Source organism: Condylostylus longicornis, unplaced genomic scaffold (assembly GCF_029603195.1).
Source record: "Condylostylus longicornis isolate FDR11 unplaced genomic scaffold, ASM2960319v2 ptg000001l, whole genome shotgun sequence".
NCBI classification, from domain to species: domain Eukaryota; kingdom Metazoa; phylum Arthropoda; class Insecta; order Diptera; family Dolichopodidae; genus Condylostylus; species Condylostylus longicornis.
Window position 1 is genome coordinate 6,165,480 of NW_026577970.1, and position 25,680 is coordinate 6,191,159.

The window sequence follows — 25,680 nt, forward strand, 5'->3', positions numbered from 1 at the left end:
CAATATAGAAATGCGTCTATCTGAAAAATCATGATTTATTTGCTCCGGACATTACCAAATTTGATTCGCGTATAATTTTTGAGTAGAATCCAAAGTTTTCCATAAACAAGATGTTGTTTTCATTTTCATTAATGATCATTTTTTATTTATTGATATTTATAGTTTTTTATTTGTGATAATTTTTACAATTATTGTCATTTTTTGAAGTTGCAAATATTTCAAAAACTTCTCACTTTTTTCTGTACTATAAAAATTTTTTTACTTTGTCAGTTTTTATTTTTCGTTTCTGTGAAAAGAAAAGTTGAGAGTTTTTTCTTTTCGTTTTTAATGCAAAATTTATAAACAGCCTGGAAAATTCAAAATATTTTCTGATGCAAAATCTCTTTGATTCTATCGTGGATCTTGAAAACATGGTCTGATTAAATTTTTGAAAAATATTTGGTTCGTAAATAAATCGATTTTACAGAGATTTCTGTTTTTTTTTTTTTTTTAATTTTAATTTATTAAAATTTCTCAATATTTTTCTCCTTCAGAATTCAAAGCATAAAATTTTATTACCAACAAATACTCTGAATTTTATACAGTTGCAAGATCAAAGGAGGATTTGAATTCGAATCAATGTTGTGTCAATTATTATTTAAAGAATCATAGTATAAAAAATTATTGAAGATAAAAAAAAAATAATTTCTTTATGTATTTTAAGAAGATATTTACGTTTTATTTTTTATGAGTCTTTTAATTTTTCTCAAGAATTTTAAAATAATTTGTGTACACATGAATAACTTTAAAATTGAATAACTAAATTTAGGATTTGAGTTAAAATCTTGCATAGTATTTAAGTTGAATTTTGTAAATAGTTTTAGCAAAATATTGAGTAACAATAACTTGAATTGCATTATTTTGCATGTCTTATGAGTCATGTCCATATATTGGTCTTATAGTCATGGTCGAATATTTGAAAGTGAAAAATAACAACCAATTTTTTTTTCGTTAGTTAATTTAGAACCAATTTATTTCTAATTATATTTAAGTCCATTGTAAAATAAACGTTCAAGAATTATTCATTAATTTCAACAAGATCAAAACTGGTTTGAAATGGGACTGATGTTAATAGATGCCACAACATAATTTCATAAAGTTGATGTTTGATTTGCGGTTTTGCAGAAACCTCCTAATTAACGCCCTATCCCAAGATTACTTTAAAATAAATGTCTAATATATTATTGTATTCAATGTAAATACTCAAATGTTTGTAATTTTTTATGTGGTAGCCGTATATATAGAACTTCAAGATTCATTTGACGATCTATCAGGAATTATTACACAAACATTCAAAAATTGCGACCATAAATACAGCACTTAAATTTTATATCGAGAATATTTTTTGTGGAAATTGTTTTCGACATTCCTTGAATTCTGTAACCCTAGCCTTTTATATTAATTAAAAACGGTTATTAACAGGATGTAGGCTAACTTTTAGTCATTATGAGTAAGTGAGCTTTTTGTATATTTGTTTTTCCTTTTCCTTTTTATTTCCGATTATCAAACAGAAGCTACAGTCTTTAAATATTTTAAAGTGGCAGATGTAGATGTAGATTATCCTTCGGCACTGTCAATCGTTGGTAGTTTTATGAGCAGAAATTCAGCTTTACAAGAAGTTTTAAAATAATTATTAAGGGTTGATGGATATGTTGATGGAATTCATTAGTGACTGAAGTATTTCAAGAACCATTATACAAAAGACTTAATAAATAACACCTTTACAAAATGACCATAGAATTCCATTAATTCGTGTAGATTCACATTAACAGCTAGGTGAATGGTCTGGTTTATGTAAAATCGACATAGAAGTAAAAACACATAAAGATTGCGGCTGTTCTGTAATTGTAATTAAAGATTAACGTGAAGAAACTAGAGCATTGGTTGTTGTTAAAGAACACCTGCTGTTAAGATAGTCAATCTAAGAAAATTATTTTTAGATAAAAGAATAATATTCACAACTTTTAAATTGAAGCATTTTCTTCAGCAGTAGAATACTGAAGCAGAACACTTGAACATTTATGAATGTCGTTTTTTAATAAGAAATGTTTTTAATCGAATCTTTTGTTCATATTTGTGTTTTAGGCTCTTCATGTTATTCTTAATGACCAATTAAATGTTCTTAGTTCGAATAGAATCATCGAATTGCATTTAATTTTATAATTTACATAAAATACAATAAAATTATTGAAGAAAATCTTCATACTAACAACTCGCATTTGTGATTTCTTTAAACACCACAGTCCGTACACTCCTTCCAAACACAAAATTATTCAACGCAAACTTTAATAAAATACTCCTAATAGACAGGCTGCTGGCTATGCTTGAAAATGAAATAAAGTGAGAAAATTTTAAATCTTTATATAAGAAAATGATGAAAAATATACAAATACAGGCACATATTCCTGACAAAAATATTATTATTTTACTTAAACTTAAAGACATTAACAAAAATTTGCAAAGTCCTTTAAAAAAAAATAGCGAGAAGAATAAAAAAAAAAGTTCTTTAAACTACAATTTATTTTAAATGAACACTTCAAAAATTATACAAAATAATTTTATTCTTTATATACTTACATACCAGTGTGTTTGAGTGTGGGAGTGTGTGCAATGCTCATAGTTATTTGATTTTTCTTTTTTTTTCTGAATAAATTTTCAACATTTAAATTGCTTTCTATTGTACTTTCCATGCTTATTTCTTAAGAATGTATGTACACATATGTATGTAGTTGTGTGTGCATTACCAAAGAATAAATTGTATTTTTGATTGTGTAACAGTTGCGAGCGCATACTATTACGTCTTTTAACCGTCCTACCAGTCTTATACTCTTTAATATTTTGCTTATGAAACGCTTTGCTTATGTACGTTTCTTAAGCAGAACAGAAAATTCAAATAAATTTTTAATCACATTTTCTTTTCTTCCTTATTTTTTTTTTTTCTTAGTCTTCTTTTTATATTTCATTTTTTAAAATGAAAATTTTGTATAAAGAGTAAAAAAATTTAAAAAAAAAGAAAAAATTATTTTTCTTCATTCAAAATCTTAAAAAAAATGGAAATAAGAAACAGTTTACGAAATTGAAATTCGCCATACAAAAAAAAGGAAATTTATTTGACATTTTTAGCTTCAATAAAGCAAAGAAAAACAATTATGTATGTAACACGGAGTAGAGCTGGAAAATATTCAAGAAAAACAAAATGAACGGAAAATACGAGAAGAAATTCTGATTTTATTTTCATTTCAAGTTCATAACATAAAATTGTGCAAAAAAAAACCAAAATCAGTTTAAGAATGCAAAAAAAAAAACCTTCAAATAAGAATTACGGAAATTTTGTTTTCCAAAAATTTGCATTTCATCGTCTATTGGGCAGATTAAAGAATCAAGTTTTACAATTCAATCATTAATTCAAGTGAAATTGTTTAAATAAAATAACAAAGGGATAATTTAAGAAATATGAACAGACTGTTCCAAAATTTAATCATAAAGCATATTTTAATGAATGAGAAGGGATAAATTGTAAAAATTGGCCATTTATTCAGGTACGTTTGTTGTTTGCTTTTTGAAAACCAAAGAATATTAAAATATTTATTTTAAATTGAATATTGAATTGAATTCTTTCTCTCCCATGAAATTCTTCGTGTCCCATTTTGAATACCTGACCACGAAAACAGAATCTTGTGAAAAGTACGGAAAGTATGTAGTAATATTTTGGTATCACAAAATTATTGCATTTACTATTAACCAAATTCATTTATAACGACAATAAAATATTAGAATTCTCTTTACCCATTGTCTTAAATTGTAGTTAAATCCGATTTTTAGCCCCTTGAACACTTAAGAAATTTCGATTTATGCAGGATTGCATGCGATATGACAAGTTAAATATTTAAAACAGTTTTAAGAATTAAAAAAAATATCGTAAAAATTTTCAATTTTTGTTGGAAAAGTAAACTTCTATTGCTTTGTCATCCGGTACAGAAGTTCCAATTGACAAAGCTTATAAATTCAGAAAAAAATAGATTGCCATTTTTATAATTAATTAGAAAATGTTTCGATTGAAAATTAAAAATTCGATTAATTTATTCAATATTAAACAAATCGTAACTGTGACAACGAAATCGCAAATAAAACGTAAACTTTGTAAAGTTTTATGGTCCAAATTGCAAATTGAAAATTTTTTACAACGTCAATTGATCCAAAATGTTTCGTAAACGCTGACTAAAAGTAAAATTAAAGCAAACCGTGCATCTAAAAATTTTTGTATACTTTGTTTAAAATTTCGAAACCTTAGTGTGCATTGAAAATTTAAATCGAACATTTTTAATTGTGATTATTTTTTTTCAGAAAAATATTTTTTTTGAGTTCCAGAATTATTTTGTTTTTTTATTATGTAGTATGCACATACATACATATTTCATTTTAAAAAAATTTACAATTAATAGGTTTACCGAAATAGCAGCGTTTTAGTGGACACAAAAAAATCAAATTTTGTTAATAATATATATGTAGACCAAACATTACTAAGAGTTTTTCTGGTAACTCTACGTCACAGGCCAAGTCAAATCTGAAAAATCCAACAGAAAATTTGATGTATTCGCTTTTTTTTCTGTTTGCTTTCCTTGATCTAATATTGCAATTAAATCGATACTGCCGTCGAAAATAGTTTACTGTGCAATCTCAAACTATAAATTTTTGTACTAGATTTTCATGCATATCTAGAATGATAGAAGAACGGTAAAAAAATCTAACTTAACAATTTTTAAGACGACAATTAAATTAAATATGGGTGTAAGAGCTCTCTTTGTGAAAATCAAAAGAATCCTGTAGTTTACTAAAATAAATTTTCTCTATGGACTTATTTCATCAATTCTAAAGCAATAACTTTTCCTTCCTTATTAAATATTTGTCTAGTTCTTTTAAATTCCATCGAAAAATATTCCTACATACATATATCAGTAATGAGTACAAAATTGAAATTTAATTTTTAATTTTAAAAATATTTGAAAATCGGTTCCCATTGTTCTCATTCCAATTGTTTTCTTTTGTAGTCTTTGAAGATGAAAATATTTTTTTACGAAACACTCACGTGAATTATAAAGTTGAAATAAGCATGTGACTGCGGAGATAATGCGGGGAGAATATTTTGTAGAACTGAGAGAACATAAAGAAAGTTTTTTAATTTTAGGAAGTAATTTTTATGTTCTCCCTCTCCTATTTTCTTTATTATTTTGTTTCATTTTCCTTTTCATTAAATTTTGTTTTTTATATTTTCGAATGACTTTTTTATTGAAAAATGAAATTGAGAAAAATTTGTAATTATTGTGATTTTTTTTTAAATTTCGATCGAAGTAGACTTGTCACAAACAAAAAATTTAAAACATTTTTAAAATTAGTTAAAAATTTATTTTTAGAATATGAAAAATATAACATTGTACTCATTTATTGAATAGGAAGGAGGAGGAATAATATTGTGATAACACCAAATTTTTTATGTCGACTTTTCAACGAGAATTCTTTATGTTATGATAGAGAAACGTAAATAAATTCGTTTTTGTTTGTCTACGATTTGTGAAAATTTATAACAGACTTTTGTCTTCATAAGTCCCACTAGTTGAAAAGGCGAAACGCCTTCAATAGAATTAAATAAGACCAGTTCCTATTGAAATCTTTCATTTATACTTCATTTATTTCAGTATCATATGAGAGAGGAAGTCAGAATAAGAGAGGAAAACTTAATAGGAAACAGGTTGAACATGTTGAAAATTAGAATATTTTAACATATAGTTAACGATGTAAAACTGCCGTTCCATTAACATTACATTGACAGGTATATTAAAACTATTACATGAGCTTAAATTTGCGGTTTAAGGAAAAAATGAATGAATATTCAATATCATTATTAAATCTAGGAACATTCTAGTCACGCTTTTGAAAAATACTATGTATCTAAAATGTTTTGTTTATGCAAAATTCTTTTACGTAAGCTACACAAAATCTTTTATAAACTTGTTGTTGCTATAAAGACGCATTTTCAATTCGCAATAATTAAAACAATTATAATTTATTAATGTGCACGTATTTGAATGTTATTTTTCAAACCATACATCCTTTAGTTTTAGATACAGAAGATTCGCTCTTACTTATTTTGTCGCATATCAAAAATATCTCCTTTTGGCAAATCGTATTTAAAACTTGACATTATTTTTAGCACTTTTCCAAAAAATATTTTGAAAAAAGTGCTTATTAGTTTCACTCTGTCCGTCCGTCCGTCCGTCCGTCCGTCCGTCCGTGGACACTTTTTTTGTTTACAAAACTTCTACACCCTTGAAGATAGAAAGCTGAAATTTTATATGTACATAGATCTTTACTAGAAACTTACTTCCGTAGAACAAAATTTTTACCTATCTCCCCCCCTCTAGAAGTTATACCCCTCCAAAACCTTAAAAATGGCCTTTTTTAACTATTTGTTGCAATGAAACCATAAGCATTTTTGAAATTTTGCAAACGCAGAAAGGCAGCGGCTTGCTTTCCCTAGTGCGGTATACTACAGCTAAACTTTAGAAAAACAAAATGGTCGCTCAAATTTACCGTTATCTAAAGTCCTTTTTTTCCAAATTTTTGATGTCGTTTTTCTTCTAGATCCCAGCCTGTAGAAGCTTGAAATTTTAGAGACTTTTAGACATTAACAAATAGTTCATTTCGTTAGAAGAAAATTTTTTTCCATCTCCACCCCCTCTCAAGTTATCGCCTCTTGAAATTTGTAAAATTTGAATTTTTGACACCTTATATTTCCGAAACCGCAAGCTTTTTCAAATTTCTATAAACGCAAAAAGCTAACGGTAAATTCCATGACATTAAAAAATATAATTATTTTCCTTAACTCACACAATTAACCCTTAAAATCGAGCATTATGTTAACCCCTTTTTATATTAATTTTTGCTTTATTTCAAAGACTGCATAAATCGTTCATCCTAAAAATATGCAATCCTAGAAAGAGTTTTGTATATGAATGAAAATAATTTTAATAGTGTGATAGGTATACATAGACTGTATTTAAAAGCAGAATTTTCACTTGTTGAAGGGAAAAGTGCTACAATACAAACCATTGGTTTGACCCAACTTTATATAATTGGTGTAAATGGTGAGTTATTTACCGACCACATTGCATACAATAATAGAGTTTATGTGAGGGCACCAAATTTCGGGTTTTTGGATGGTAAAGAAGCATAAATAAACTATTTTTAGAGAAATGTCGGTTTTTATGCCATTCTGTGTGCACGCGTGTATCTCAAGTTCAACTGAACCGATTTTCATTAAATTTTACATATGAATTTATTTTGAATGTTACGTATTCATTCATTTTTTGGGATATATCAGGTCTCGGGAACTGCAATTTTTTACAGAACAATTTTACATTTTTTACCATATCTGCGAGATTAATTGATGGAATTTGCTGAAATTAAAATTTAGTTCTGATTGTTATCGAAACGAACTGGTATACTCGTCATGGAAATTGAATAACACAAAGCGAAATTCTACTAAAAATCAAATTTACATTTTTCGAAGAATGTTATCTTAAATCTTACTATTGTCCTTAAAATTATAAGAGAGTATTTAAAATACATCGTGGTCGGCTATGTGCTGATCACATCAGATTTTTTGTGTTATTGATAATACGGTTTATTTGCTATATTTCTTCGAAATATAAAACAATTATTAAAACGTATATAAAACAAATTTTTTGGAATTAGAACTTCGAAAATAATTTGTCGTATAAAAAATTTTTTGAAGACATTTCAATATTCAAAAACGAAAGAATAGATATATGGTATTGTAATGGAAATAACGTAATTCATTATTCTATTATAAATTTAGATTTTTACTAAATTTTGTCGTATTAGAGAATTTTATGGCATTTACGACAAAAATGTCAAATACGACATTTGTCAAAAAATCTGTAATCGTTATACTAAAATAGACTGAAATGTTTGAGCACATAATTTAAACAACTATCAGAGAATATTACACTTGACTAATTTTTTGTTGTTTTATACATTTACGACAATTAATACTTGTAGCGCAACGATAAACTAAATATAGGTTTACATTATATTTTAACCCATAAATTTTATAAGTATATAAAAAATAATTTATTATTTGTTTGGTTGTTAAACAAATTTCCCATTATCCGTACCCCTATAAAACTTCAAAAAAAAAAAAAAAAAAATTTACTTAATTAATTATAAAACTTTTAAGGCTATCCCACAAACATATAAATTCTTCTATTATTTTAGTTCCTTACTTCAATTAAATTTTTTTTGTGCAAAAAAAAAAAAAACAAAATTTTGTGTCTTAGAATGTTTTCTTTCCATTATAGTTTTGTAAACTTACTAAAACTAAAATAATTTTCATCAATATTTTACCAATTTTTTTTATCTTCTAATTTTTAAAAATCCTTATACTGTATAACAGATACAAATATTATATTAGTATGTATGAATGTATAAATTTGAGTTAGTATGAATTTATAAAGTATCTTTTAAGAATGCCTTTTTTTCTTTTTAATTTAAAACTACATGTAGAACAAAAAAACACACTGATCTTCTTCTAAAATCCTTCAAGGCAAAATAATATCGACTTAAGTTATTTTTTTCTTTTATACTATATATATATATACATATATATATTTCTTATAAAAATAAGCCCTCCTTTTGATGTTACTTGTTTATTTTGACTTAATAGTAGAAATCCTTTTTTAATATAAATACTTAGTTGGAAAAATAAGGTATACAAGTATAATGTATATAGGTTGAAAGATAGATAAAGGATTACATTAGACATACCCTTTTTGTTTTTTTCTCTCTTCGTGTTTTTTATTTATATTTTGCTTTAGTAAATCAAATATGCAAACATATTTTTTTTAAAGGACCTTTTTTTATTTTTTTTTGTTTTTGTTTTTCTTTACTTGTATATTATATATCTACTTTCTTGAAGAGTGCTTGTGTTAAAATATCGAAGAATAATTTCGTATCCTTTAACATTTTCTGATATATTTTGTATCCGAAAACTTTTCTTCTCTTCTTATTATTATTATTGTTGTTGTCCTTTGTTATTCTTTGTATACACTTAGTATAATACGATGATAAGAAGTTGCACAATAAAATAAAAAAGGACACAGTCACAATTTAGTATATTATTAGAATATATGGAGAACAAGAGAGAAGAAAAAGTAGAAAATCAAAAGAAATAAAAAAGTTTCACTTGCTTCTAAAGACGATGAGTGCTATTTGCAAGGGTAGTTTTTTTTTTCCATAAAATGCGATGTATACGTTCTATTTTTTTAAATAAAGAGGGGGCAGAAGAAATCCAGGCAGAAAAAAAAGCAACGAAAAAGCTACTCGTCATACACAGCAAAAAAAAAAAACAAAAAATAATGAGAAGCAGAAGAAGAAAAGTTAAATAAAATCCATAACACTTGTATAGGTCAAGGATATGTCGTTTTCCTTTTCTTCTTTTTTTTCGTTGTTTTTTTTGTTTTTGTTATTCTTTCTAAACATTTCGTTATTATTATTTTTTTTTTTGCTCTCTCTTTGTTGTTTTGTTTTTTTTTTAACTTTTAATTTTTTTTCTGTTCTTTTCGTGCTATTTCCCTTCATTTTTTTTTTGTATATTTAAAAATATTTTTTTTTAGAATAAAAATTTAAACAGCTTTTGAATTTTCATTCTAAAGTAGTTTAAACTTGCATTTTATGATTAAGTTTTTTCTGTTTTATTTTATTTTTCCTCTTATCGTAATTTTTTATAAAAACAAATTTTTTTTGGATTTGTTTTGTTTTTTTTTCTCAATAATTTTTAACTTAAATAGTTCAATATTCTCTATTAAGATGGCAGCTTTTAACAAAAAAACAAAACAAATTTTTGTGTTTAAATAAAACGGTAATTGGTTCAACGGTGGAAGGGTCTCCTAGCAAAGGGTGTCAAGAAATTGAAATATATCCGTTTTGACGGCAATCTAACCTATATGGGAGTTGCCCGAAACTTGGGTTAAAACTGTGTTATTGAGTCCACCTTGTCAGAGCTGTGGTAAGAGCAAGACACCCTTTTTCACTATCCCAGTAAATACTATCCGAGTTTTAATTAAAATTACATTCGAGTAAGTCAAACATTTAGTTGGGCTCTAGATAGTGTATCAGAAAATATTGATATCGAACATTTAGATACATTCCTTAAAATCCTGTATGATTTAACTATAGGTAGTTCGCAATCGTACATTCAACGACGGAAGAAGAATTGGCACGAAGTTATGTTAGAAAGAGGATGGATGGAATTGCAGTATGATTGATTTTTAAATTAGGTTTCTGTATTAAACATATAACATAGATACAGTTTTAAAATCAAATTCCGAAAAAAGTTAGAGAAAATATTCAATATTGAATTAATCGGCGGAAATAAAAGTAAATTGCGTGCCTTAAATTCACATCATAGAGGCTATACATTATTTATAGAATATAGGATGTACCACGAAATCGGCTTCAGGATTTTTTCTTGCTAATACATCAGCGGCCTTATTCTGCTAAAGTCCGTTTCACCCAAATGACCCATATCCTATTAAAAATTGCCAACAGTAACATAATCCAATTTTACCTTAGAATCCACCTAACCCGATACTATAACTTGTTTCTTAAAATATTCTAAAAACAAACAATTTAAATTACAAGTTAAGAATAAATAAGAAATTTTTAATTTTGATATCTTTAACAAAAGTTCAATAAATTTTGTATAAGTTGGTCTTTTGTGATTTTTAAAACCAACATTTAAAAAAAAAAAAACATGATAATTTACATATTTATTAAATAAATAAACAAATTCCTGACCCTTTTTCTTATACACTCAAAATATACAAACATCTATACCAATATACAGTACGTGTCTTTTGTATATAAAAAGTTTAAGATAATTATTTTTATTAAATCATTAGAACACTTTACAAAATTAAAATTGAATCTTTGAATAGATACCTATCTGTAATTGGTTCATATGTTCATACTACAAAATACATACATATGTATACATAAGTATATAAGTTCCGAGCAATAAATCAGTTTGAAAGCTATACGACCCCTATACTTATACATATACAAGAACAACTTCTTATATTAGAAGTATTAGAGAATAAATATATTGAGAAAATGTTAAATTTATTTAAAAAAAACAAATGAGAAAAGTAAATAAAAACTAAACTTTTGAATTTTAACCCAATTTCCTCCTTTATAGGTTTTTATTACTTGTCTTTTTTTTTTTTGTTATACAAAATACCCAATTTAAAATTAAGATATATAAGAAAATCTTTATAAAAATTAATTAACCTTTTCATTTCAAATCAATTTATTCAATTTGAAATATAAATAAATTAATTTTATTATAAAACAAAAAAAAAAAAAAAAGAAAAATGTTCTCCTCTCCCTACATCCTTTACGATATACAAAATAATTTGATCAAATTGATTTAATTTTTGCCCATAAAATTTATCATTATCTACTTTTTAAATAAATTTGTTATATGTACTATATAAAAAAATGTGTGATCCGTAAAAATTCTGGACACGAACCAGTTTTCATTTTAGTTTATACAGAGTGTTTTCTACATAAGTGCACTGCTATATATCACTATATTTGACCTAATGCGTTAACAAAATTTTTGTATAAAGGTCTTCAAAATTTTTGTAAGAAGATGATGTTCACTGCTCAACAGTTTCGTACTTATAGGGGGTTCAAATCAATTTCGACTGATTTTTCTTACTCTTTGAAATTTTAAATATAACTCCGTGCCTGTGTAAGACAGACTCATTATTAAATATGAGTGACTATACAGTGGTATATAACAGTGCATTTAGATACGAGATACTCTGTATATAAGAAAGGGAGAGTTTTGTATTAAAAAAAATATTAAAAGAAACTGCCCCTTTCTCGAAATAGCCTGCTATACTGTACAAGAATTTCTGGGAGGCAATGCTTTGAACCCTGACGGTAAATATTCCTAAATTTAAAGCTACTATTACTTTTTCGACCACCACACAGCAACCAAGATCCGTTCGTTTCGGCCTTTCTTTTATTACCTTTTTATTACCTTAACAAATTTGCAATATAAAGTTTTAAATTGGATATAAATTTGGATACAAATCTTTAGTTAAATGTTATGTATAGAATTTTTCTTTGCATTAAACCGTACAGTTGCAAGAGAACATAATTTCGGAATATGTGTACACAAATATTTGATTTTGTAAGAGTACACAATAATGCTAAAAAATAAATTGTACAATTATTTATAAATTGACTGATTTGTTGAAAATTTTCCAAAATAAATACAAAACAATCTTTTGTTTTTCTAACAAGAGAAATAATATTTTTTTTTTGTACATTCTTGATCCTTTTGTCATGTTTCCTGTGTGTTATGGTGTGTATTTTTACAAGCATATATAAATAAAAATTTTGTTTCCTGAAATATTATGTTTGGTTTACAGAAAAAAAGAAAAACTAGGTCTGTGTAATATTTGTAAAAATAATTTCGATTCTTTTAAATGAACATTACGTACATACACAAGTAAATAAAAGAAAAGTTTTAGGAGGAGAGGTGGAGATGGGGGCTGGGGGAAATTTATTACATCCGGTATATTCAATTAGTCTTTAAAATCAATGAAAAATTTTCTAGTTTTTCAATCTTAGAGATGGACTCGTCTTGAGTGTATGTGTGTTCGAATGTGCATTGTATTTTATTTATTCATTTTATTCGAACTCATTAGAGCTTCCTTTTTACAATTTTTTTTTTTGTTTTTTTTTTATTTAATTTTTTACATCTTTTTTGTACATTTCACATTTATTTTTTTTGTTTTAATTTACTTTCTTAATTTACTTTCAAATTATTTTTTAAAGGATAACAAAAGAAAAATGTTTTCTTCTTCTTCTTTTGTTTCCTCTTTCCTTCAAATAATAACATAACAATTAGGTTTTACTGTTGTTTCTGTTTCATTCTGATATTTTGAGTTGTAATGGACAGTAGTACTTTAATGCAGATTAAAAATTTTCTAGATGACGTGTGCTTTTATACTCGTATTTAATTGTTTAGTTCGATCTTTCTTGTATTTTAGAGAGAAGAAGAAAATAAAACAAAATTTTCTTATGTTTAGTGCAAATAAAATTATTATAAGCCAGACAAGAGTTCCATTATATAAGGATGATTTATAAGAAGTTTGTTCAAAGTTTTTGTTTCATTCCGTTTTAATTACTGGTTAATTGCTGTACGTTGTGTATAGAATATAGAATACAGAATTTAAAATCTATACAATTTGAATTTAAGAAGACAGTTAACAGAATATGAGTCTTTGGGTTGAGCAGAAGTCTAGAAGCATTATTGAATTGAAAAGACATTTTTTTCAAACAAAATTTGTATAGATTTTTTATTGAGAAGCCCTATGAATCCCTGTTCTTTTCAACATTATTATAACCGACCGAACGTATATTTCAAGGGTATAATAAATTTGTACCGTTTATGGTTTGTAACACTAAGAAATAATGGGCTGAGATGTAGACATAAGTGTATCTTTTTGATCAGCGTCCCATTCTGAGTCGATTAAACCTTGCCTTGCCATCTTTCCATGTGTTTTGTGTAGCTGCCCTACAATTTCAATAGTTATTTGCAATATTTCAGAAATTACTTATTGTATTGTCTTGAATTTTGAACAAAAAAATATGGCAACATGGCGCAAACAACTGTGTATTATTAGGGCTGTTATTTGCGATAAAAGTCGTTGAAATTTTTTTAATTCCTTGCGGTATCTGCTATACAACTTCAGTAGTGGTTTGGTCATATCTCAGAAACTTTTGAAATTACAATAATGAAAATTTGCATAAACGATATTGTAATACGGCCATTAATATTCAGTACATATCTTTTAAACAATGGTATATAAATATGAGGTTATGTTGTAACTGCCATATGTGTATAAAATAGTGCTATATATAGATTAGAACTCAAGAGAAAAAAAAAAAGTTGGGTGAAAAAGTGCGGCAATTACAATACAATTTTTAAAATCTTTAATTCGCACAAGTATCAAAATGTTGACAAGGTTAACACTACCTATTCTCTTATTTTAATTAATATTTTTTAGATCATTCTTGGAACTTTCTGAAAAATATGGAGTATAGCAGGGTCGACTTTTGAAAAAGTATATAGAGCATATTAATATGAATTTTTCTCTAGTATAACATATAATTGTATATTGGCAACTTTATACTGCAATCAAAAAGTGATTTGGGCCATATTACGTGCTTAACCTGTTCGAATGCTAAAAAAAATTTTGAAATTGGATAAATTGAATATAATAGCTTTTGTATCCCTTCTGTTTTTGTCAATGCAGCATTTCATATTAGTAGACCCATTGTTCGAATTCAGTTCACAAAAAAAAAATTAAAAAATAAATTTTTAATTTTTCTACGTTGTCAAATAAATACCTATATACTTACATTTACACTTTGTTTTAGATGAGTTGCAATTAGTACTTGGAAGTTAGTATGCAATTCTATATGCCGTAATAATTTCTGCTATCTTTCTTGAACGTTTTTCAAGAAACTTAATATAGGGTCAGACAAATGAACATGACCATATAAAATTATGAAAGCAAAATATTCTAAAAATCAATTAGATTGAAATACATAAAAATAACCTGATATACGTATACCATCAAATTATTATTTAAAAATTAGCAATAATTTCAAAATTCACAATAAAATTTTCATATTTTTTTTTCTTTATAGCAAATCCCAATTATACCAATTTAACGTATAAATTCACAAGCAATTTTATTCTAAAACTTAACACTGATAAATTTCATTTATACAACTTTTTAATCTTTTGATATTTTTTTTATTAAACAAAAAGTAAAAAAAATTCTTATTTTAATATTTTTTTTCTATTTTTCCAATTAAATTCACATTTCAAATATTTTAAAGTATTTTGTTATCAAATCATTGCAAAAAAAAATTTAGTTTGTATAGAATTCCACTGAAAAAAAAAATCATTTTGTATTATATACGGTTACATTCGATTTTCAAAAGGGATAATAGGGTATTAAGCGAGCAATAACGCTTAATAACTGACAAATTTACAAAAAAAAACAAAAAATAACAACAACACCATTGAAATCCAAAACTGCATTTAATCATTTGATTTAAGTTTTTCAATGTATACTTATAATATGTGTGTTTTTTGTTTTCAGTGTTTTTTTATTTTTTTCAGTGAAATAAAATAAAAACATAGAATTTCTCATTTTTCTCCTTTCAATAATTTTTCCAATATTCTTTCTACATTTCTGTATTGAATTTTCTATATACACACTCAAATATGTAGGTATGTGTGTATGTATGCATATAATAGTATGTGTGTGTGCAATGTATTCGATCATTCAATTGCAAAAAAAAAATATAATGTTGAATTCGGAAAATAATGTTGAATTCATGTATGATTTTATTTTAAAGATATTATAAAAGAAAAATATTGGAAAAAATTACAGAAAAAAAAGGGAATATTATAGGGAATACAGGGATAATATAAAAGAGTCGGTTTCCTCGATTCCATTTGAATTTTTATGGATTTTTTTGTTTTTTTTTGTGTAGATTCTACACCGTATTCATTTTCTACAACGTATATTATGTATTACATGCACATAGAGATATAAAAATTCACTATGTATGAACAATGGAAAATTTTTCGGTATAAATCTCGTGGAAAAAAAACCACAAGATTATTTACCAATAGTTTTTGAAGCAGTACTCTATAACTGCAACATAATTTGGTATAAAAGAATTATACTGACATAATGTGCATAATGTATAACTTGTAATATACTTATGGAATTAAACTTTTGTTCATATACATACATATAAATGGTATAATCGCAATATAAATAATTTTGACAATATTAAAAGAATTTTTAAAATTGATTTTAGTTTTTTCTTTCTTATCGACTGTATTGCAAAAAATAAAGGCGAAATTATGATGGCATTTAAATTTTATATAACCAGAGGGTTTGGGAATTGAACTTTTCATTATAATTTTTACATTTTTGATCTTGTCTGTAGAACTATTTTGCTAGTGGAATTTTTGTAATTTAATATTAAAATTCTAATTTTTAGCTTTATATTTAGATTAACGCGGTTACCGCAAGGTACATATAAGCCAGTAAGGCCCGTTGTGATATCGCCGGATCCACAAAATACTCCCGCCTCACGAGAACCAGCGCGAGCTTTTCAAAAACCGACCAAGGCCCCTGACATTTACATTCGCTAAATACGTAGTCCGTAAAAAGAAAATGGAATCACAAGAAATCTCCGTCTTCTTCCTGATAAACCCGGACAGGAGGGAAGGAGATGGGCCACCGTTCCCCTTCCTCTTCGTCACAGCAGCTCCTGCAGAGATCGTTCGCAGAGCGGCCGATCCTTCGGGCCTGTTCGCCAATTAGACAAATCCCTGTTATGACCGCTATCACAGCTCCAATGGCTCTTCCGTGAAGACACATCAGTTCTCTGATTGCGTTACACGTGTTTCAGCTCATCCATCTTTGTTTAGATTGCTGAATTGCCGCAATGCGTAGGAGCAGTCTGTACGTATTCAGAATTCTGATTTTTAAGAAAACTTTAATTTCAAAGCCGTACAAAATTCAGAAAATACGTACACAATTCACGACGGTTACGTGCTGATCAACAATCAGATTTTTTATGATTCTTTAAAAAAATTTTCCATGTTTGTTTCTAGAAATTCTTCGTTTCAATATCGCTCAAGGGATGTGTAAAAGCAAAAAACAAAAAAAAAAAATGATTTTGAAAATATTGATCTTTTTTTTTTTGGTTTTGTTGACAATTTAATAATGTTTTTCTTAAATAAATTATATTAACTTACTAAATGATATTTCGACCTGATGATAAATTTAAAATAACAATTTTAAAAAATGAAAAAAAAATGAAAATTATATTGAATTTTATACTTATTGAAAAATAATAATTGTTGATTCTTGTTAAAAATTTAATGGTGAACATTTGAATTGAAAATTTTCTTTTTGAATCTACAAGAAACTTCTATATGTTTGCAAGTATGTTAACAATTAAATCATGCCAATATTATTCTTTAAGGATAAATTTGTAGAAAATGGAAGACTGTAACAAAAGTTTCTAAAAACCCTGAATCAATGCTCATGTACCCTATTATTTTTATATGTTTGATTTCATATTTATAACAGTATGTAGTACAATCTTACAGTAAGAAAAATTAAGAAAATTTTCAAGAACTCTACTTACAGTAGCGTACAATCTGCGAATTCATTTTAAAAAGAATATAGTTTCAATTTAATATTTTGTTTTATTTTAACAATTTATTTCAAATATTTACGAAGAATATGTAGGTCTTTGGATGTGTAGTTATTCGATCGCAAGTGATTTTCAACAAACATTTCTTGTGACGTTATTCCACGATCACTGCCAGCTGATGAACTCAATGCAATTTTGTAATCGTCCATTTTATAAAAATACGTAAAAAAAATTCTAATTGAATAATTTTTTTAAAGCAATCGCCCAATATTAGTAGTGCCAAAAATAATGATAGATCGTCTGGAAACATTCTATTCTCTGTTCATTTAAGAACGCTTTACTGAACAAAATACTGTATTCATCTCTGATGAACATGATATTCGCAAAATATTGCTCAAAATTATAAAAATCGCTTTTTGTTAATTAAATTCGTTCCAAAATACATTAATGTTAATGAAATCAATATTTTCTAATTGAAAATTCATTAGCTGTCTAAATCGATCATATACCAATAGGTTGATTCAATTACTAACCAAGATGATTTTAAGTATTCATTAAAATTTGAAATTATTATGAAATTTTTTGGGTTACGCCAAAAAATTTGCTAAATGTCGATTTCCCGTTTCTTATTTTCGCGATATTTATTAAACTTTCATAGAAACATAAAGTTAACTGTCATCTTCTTGTAGTCTGACGTCATCATCCTGAAGTGACTTGACTAAATTAGTTGGAATGTAATAATATATTGGCATTAATTTTTCAAAAATTATACATAAACTCTAACATTTCTCCTAAATGTATGCAATGTTTGTATGGAAAAAATGAGATTAGTGTGGTAGATCTTACTATGCAAAACTGTATTATTTAGAAGCTCTAGAATTAAATAATGTTAAATAAAAGAAATGTGCTATATTACCATACATGATTTTAATACATCACTTAGATTTTTTGAATTCTAATTCTTATTCAAACAATTAGTTTGTCATATAAAATTCTTTTTATTTTATTATTTTAAATTTCTTTTAAGAGTTCGAATATATAGTTCATCAGAATAATAATTATTGTTATAAGGATTTCCATTTAAACTACTTACCTACATACATTTATTAAAGAAAATTTAATTCAATAAATTTTTGTTGCTTAAAATAGGAAAAAACAAATTTAAGAAACGTTAAGAAGATTTTAAAATATTTTCTTATATATTTTGATATTCAAAGTATTTCAACTTTAATTTATAAGTTTTTACTCCTTTCCGGGAGATAAAACAGAATATTTATGTATATAAACACACATATACCTATATCTTGTTGCATGTAATGTGAAAATAAAATTAATATTTTTTACAATTTTATTTTTAAAAATACACACTTTTAATACAACCGTACATACAAACAAAATACCCTTTTTCTATATTTGAAAGAATACAGAAAATAAATTTAAAAAAAAAACAAAAAAACATACATAAATATTTTAAAATTTCCCATTTCCTTATTAAATTTTTTTGAAAAATTTATGTAAAATTTTGGAAACAGTAAAAAATAAAAAGGAATAGGAACTTAAAATTAATTTTACAGCTCAATTTAATGTTCTTTTTGTTATTGTATACCCAAAATATACCAAAATATACCAAAAAAAATTTTTTAACTGTGCCAAAAGAAAAAATTCCAAATTCAATGTATGAAAGTTTAATTTATTTTAATTTTTTAACAATTTTCTATTCAATTTTTTTTCCATGTTCTTTGCTACAATAATGGAAACAAAGAACAAAAAACAAAAATAGCAAAAAACAAAATTTTTCCTCAAGAAAAATTCTAAAATTCAGAAAATTTTTAAGAGTCATCTTTGTTCCCATTCTAAAAATACAAAAAAACAAAAAAAATAAACAAATTTCGTTTTTACGTTTTGCTTTTTAGCTTTTTATAAAATTTTATAAGAACACAGGATATGGTACATAATTAGAGGGCAGAACTGAAAATAACCGGATAACCTGAATTTTTTTTTTTTTTTGTAGTTTTATCTTAACTTTGTTTTGTTGTTGTTTATATTAGTTTTTGTTTTTTCTTCTGTTTGTAAAGACCTTTAGGAAAATTTTTAAAATCGTAAGCTCCAATTACAGTAGGACTTGCATAAATTGAACTCTATAAAAAAGTTTTGAATGAAAATTCAAAAATGATCCTGAAATTAATGTTATACTCTCTTTTGCATGTACAAAATCAAATCGCCATATTTTGTTATTATGTTACATAATATGCATTGTATTTCGTGTAGAAGTAAATTTTTCACTAAAACTTAATTTTGAGAAGGAATCGAGTTAAAATTGCCTACCACACATTTAAATTTTTTAAATTTAAAAACGAAAACCGGGAAAAAATGCAATTAAATTCCATTAAATTCAAGTCATAAAGTCAATTTCTATAGTTATAAAATATGATACACACAAATACAATAATAACTGTGTATGGCGGTTCAGCAACGACATATCAACAATGGTCAACAACTAATCATACAAAAAATTAAATGGTTGGAGCCTGAGCAAAGTTTGAGCATCCAAAAATATTCGAGTAAGAGATTTCTTCTCGGGTCTTTCTGTGGTCTCTCGAAATGAGCATTACAAACTGAAACTTATCAATTACTTGAAAAAAATTGAGACAAACTATTGTCAGTTTGTGTAGATTTTTCTAGTCATTTGCTCCTGCGAATCATTGTTTGTAAATCGACTAATTCAGCTTGGAGAATATGTGGTTGCATCTTTAAGTTCGTGGGAAGTGATGCTTAAGAAAATCTATAAATATATAAAGATCATATATCTAACAGGCATTTTATGAATGTTAGAATATTACAAAAATTTTTAAAGACTGAAATGACTTAGTCTTAAGTTTACTTTGATCTGTACATTTTTCTATCTAAGAAAATTATATATATCTATATCTATACAGTAAATGTTTTGGGTTCAAGAGAAGAAGTTTGAGTTGTAGAGTATTTAACTGTATACTGAGATGGAAATACAATATAATGCATATTTATGTACCTAAGTGTATATGTATGTCTGTATCTTATTTCCCTTTTTTAAATTTTCATAATATCTAACAATTCCTGAAGCTATTTTAACCATTTACATATATATAGTATTAATATCTACGTGCATATTATATGTAAACGCATCTTTAACTTATGAATATAATACATACATATACATATTACATATTGTATTTATTTACATATTTAAATATTTTCTTATTCAAGTAATATTATCTACCATTCAGATACACATACATATACTATTGTATAATCTGTTTTTACAATTCACTTAACAAAAAAAAAAAAAAATTCTATTTTATTTTCCTATTATCACGGTTGTTCTCTCTATTTATTATGTAAAATGTCCCAGAAAAACCTAATATTGTCGAGGATAAACTCATAGTCGGTTGCTCTTCCTTTTTTAATTCCATTATTATAAATGTATTATTATACATAATTATGTATACATATATATATATACATATTACATATTATCTAAACTATAAAAGGTTACCGCATATGTTGTATTTTATACAATAAAATACAATAAAATCGGAAAAAAAAAAAAATAATAGAAAAAATTCATGTAAAATATTCTAAAACAAAGAAAAATTATTTACTATTTAGTCAAACTATTGTACACAAGGATAAAATGTAAAAAGAAAAGGAAGACAATGTAAAAATTCTTGAATATTTTTTTGTTTTGTTTGAGCCTTGAAAAGGAATACAAAGCATACATATACATATGTATATATATAACATATAGATAATATTATAAAAAATCTATGTAATTTGTTTCATTTTCAATTGTTTGCACTCGTATAATGTACACAGTGTAAGATCATTTATGTTAGGTACCTTATCATCAGGTTCAGAATCATTTTTCAATATAAAAAGCACATATAGTTCATAAATTTATTTCTATTATTAAATTTAATATATTCTCTATTATTATTTATTATTTTAGATTTCTATAGAATTAGAATTGTTATCATACTAAAATAATTTTGTTATCATGTACAATACGAATCGTTTATATTATTAGAAATTATATTATTTTTGATTTTATTAGAACTATGAGAGCTAGAGTGGCTATACTGCAAGAAAATATCTTGCATAATAGATCCTCGATGGCCTCGATTAATCGTCATGCTGCATAATAATCTACAATTTATTATGAAAAGTATATTCAACTTTTTGTTATCACGCATGGGAATTGCAAACCTTTTTTTTTCATAGTTATTTCTGTCCACCTTTTATTTTTTAACTTGTTTTTTGTAAATTTATCATATTTTTAAAAATTAAGTATTAGAAAGGGAAGTCGCAAGTGGTTAGTCATTTGATTTGAAGAAATGCAGAACGGGATATCAAATTGAGGTATTACTGTATAATATTATGCAACAATTCTATATACCTCACCAAGGGAGTAAGGACTGTTGCATAATATGAAATATCGAAAATAGGTTGAATTTTTGTTTGGAAGAATATGCGTCAAAGCTTAATAGTTTCAAAGGTACAATTGGATTTTACGGAAATTTTGAGAAAATTTCACTTGTTTACACTGGTTTTTTGGGTATACCCTCTATTATAAATAAGTAGAGCGTTGAAAATAATGTTTTCACTTATTCCAAAATATCTACATTGCTATTATAGTAATTTGATTCCCGACTCAGCAAAATTTTTCTTCTTAGTAGTTATCAATTACTTGTAACAATGCAGTAAATTTAATGTTTTTCTAATTTAATATTTCATTTTCGGTATTTTAACAGCTGCTGGCCTCAAAAATTAATTGGTATAAGTTATACATTTCAACCAAAAAATATTTAAGTACGCAAATTATGCTTTATTTTTAAGCCATTATGCTTGACAAAAGTGCTAAACAAAACTAACATTTATAAAGCATAAACTAACATTTTTCTATTATCAACTAACAACATTGATTTACATTGATTAATTTCTGAACCCTGCAATTAATTGTTAATGACAAAATGTTGTTTAAATATTCCTATATAAAATAGAAATCCTTAGAGTTGCATGTTATTAAATTATAAATAAAATATGCAAATGAAAATGAAAAATCAAACGAAAATGCTGTATTTTGCATTATACTGAAAAAAAAACTAAACAAAAGTATGTCATTGGTTAATGTCAAGGAAACACTAGAACATTATAAATTCTATTATAGCATATATAGAAATTGCAGATAAAAAAATTGCAGTCTAATAATATGATTTACAACAATGTCTACTTCTAAGTTCCGAATGAGGAGAAAAATGAAAATAATGGAAAAAAAAAACGAAAACTTGTTAAGCATATCCTTTTCATTCTATTCTCTTTTAATTCAATTCTCTCTCTCTCTCTCTTTTTTTATGCCTTATTAATAATTGGAATATTTGTAATGTATGGTATGTGTACTGAAACTTTGAAATAAACAAGCACTCTAATAAAAATATCATTCTCTTTCATCATAAAAATAGGGGATGCACATATTTATAAAGTATTTATCGGAAATATAATTTTTTAAAAGGAAACTTCCTTTTTGCATAAATGCAATTCGAAAAAATTTATTTTTTTTTTTATTATCTTCATTATTACGATTTAAGTGAGTACAGGAAAGTTTATTTTTATTTTCTGCGATTTGCACAAAAAAAATAAAATTAAGTAGAAATAAATTTTATTCATTTCCATCCATAGCTCATATGGCATTCAGTGACATTTTTAATTTTTTTATATTTAAAATTCACAATAGTAACCATCTATGATTGTGAATGCATTTTGTTGTACAAATATTTAATAGAATGTTGAACAAATTTGAAAACTAGTACAAGGTTAAAAAATTAATATGAATATAGGCTGTAATGTGTTTTTTTTTTTGTGAATAGCAAAAAAAAAGGAGGAAAACAATCAATGTTTTCAGTGCGTTCAAAGTTTAAATTTATCCTTGCTAATTTTTTTTTTCGTATTTTGTCAAAAATTTTATTTCAACCACTCGATAAAATAGCCTTCACTTTAGAAACAAACAACTATAATTAATTTTATTGGAAAGTGAGGAAAATTTAAATTTTCGGAATCATATGTCTTTGAACTTTCAAAATCTGTTTAACGTCTAAAAAACGAAAATTAAACAAATTAACCGTTACTACAAGTAAAGAAATTAAATCCTTGCAGATTAAAACAAAAAATTTTTTTGAACGAACTATAAAAAATTAACAGTTTTATTAAATGGAAATGATAACACATTGCTGACCGGTTATGAGTTAATTCGTGATTTTGTGGCCGAACATTGTTGATCGGCCACGAGTAAACTCGTGATGCGTTTTTTTTTCTTTGTTTTCTCTGTTAGCGACCATACAGTGCAGTTGTTGGTCAGTATAACACAAGCTGTTTCTTTCGTTTAGAAGACCTGTCAATTCTTTTGTTGTAAAAAATATTTAATAATTTAAAAAATTTAAAAAAACAAGATAACGTAACATAAAGAAGAATCTTTCAATGAATTACACGCGGATGCTTTTCTGATTGCCCGAGTGATTATGAATCAAACTGTTGTAACTGTGAAAATGATGTTACAACAGAAGAGAGCGACTCTGATATTAGGCCACCAAAATATCAAAAAAAGAAATATAATTGCATTAGATAGTGACGGCGATTTGGAAGAAGAGTGGAACGAACATTATATTACACCAAACTTACAAAATTATTTAAATATTCTTGGTGCAACTATTGAACATGGTGACGCTTCGACTATCAGTAGGGTAACGGGTTTATTTTTTGATAGTGGGTTTTTTGATTTAGTCGTTACGTAGACCAATATGGTTTAACATTCTCAAATGAAAGAGTTAAATAAAATTTTTGCAAAAACGGTACCATCTACCAATTACGAAATAATAGCCGGTGACAATTTGTTAAATATAAAGTAATTTCTTGGAAATTTCTCCTAAATATATGCAACAGGAAATTATAAAGAAAAAAAATTTTGCTACGACACTTCTAAAAACATCAAATCATTTTTAAAGACTCAAATATTTCCATGAATATCCGTAAGGTGTAATTATTACATAATAGTCTACGTCATTTTCAAAAATGCCAAACTAATTTTCAATGACTACTGAATGGTTTTTATGATAAACACAATACACAGTCGAAATTTCATTCTCTAAATAGCCTGGCAGCTATTAAGTAGATTTTAGATTTTAAACCGGAACATAATATTCCCAGTCCTGCCTTATACTACATTCTTCACTGTTTTAAAAAAAAAATATTTAAATTTTAAACTGAAGCGTGTTCGTAATTTTGTAATATTGTTTCGCTTTATAACTTAAAAGTTTTTCTAGAATGCTGGTTTTGTGAAGTAATTATTGTGAAAAATATGATTAAAATGACAAATTAAAATATAATAAACGGCTGAATTTTCCTTTAGAATTTTATTAAGAAAATCTAAAGGAAATTTGTTTTGTATAAATTTTATTAAAAATATTTTAGTTTAATTATATTTAAATACGTACTTGCTTATATACATAGTATTATACAATTCGTTCACGCAAAATGAATATTAATCAGTGTTTAGATTCGTTTTTATTAGATCCTAACTAAATTTGAATTAAACCAATGGTTTGTAAGGTAGCACATTTCCGTTCTTGACTCTAAAAAAAAACAAGTCTTTTAAAATATCCAGAAGTAAAAATATATTATAATTATTGCATATTTTAGAGATACGAGCAAAAATTTTGTAGACGATATAATGTAATATCAGGTTTCAATAATTGCAAGTAATTGCGTAAATATTGTAGAAGTTAAGGAAAGCATGCAGTTTAAAAAATACAAGCCAAAATTTGAATATTTGCTAGTTTTAAAAGTTCATAGAAGTAATTTTGTTCCGACAAAATAAACCATAAATTTGTTAATTTTTAAAAATACTTGATTTCTGCCAGGTAAAAAAAGGACATGATAAAAGACACAAGCCGTATTTTTCAGTGTTTGCGAAAATTTTTAGTTTTATATTGTGAAAAAATTAGTGACATTATTAATGTAATTGGCACAATACGTATATGTTCTTGTGATTGTGTGTTTCTAATGGGAGATTGCAAGTAGTATTTTATTAAACAAATACTTAGTAACCATGAAGATTACATTATAAAGCAATCTGAAACACAATGTGTAGGCGATTTTTTAATACCCCTGCAGCATAGTTGGTAGATTGTTCGCTTAGAAAGTAGTGAGTCTTTGGTTCGAGTCCAGCTCGAAAAGAAAAATTTTTTAATTTTTCTGCTT

General features: G+C 25.9%; 1 pseudogene; it reads left to right on the forward strand.

Moving 5' to 3' along the window:
- Positions 1–1,485: 1,485 nt before the first annotated feature.
- On the forward strand, positions 1,486–1,955 carry LOC129619123 (40S ribosomal protein S12-like; annotated as a pseudogene).
- The last annotated feature ends 23,725 nt before the right edge of the window (positions 1,956–25,680 follow it).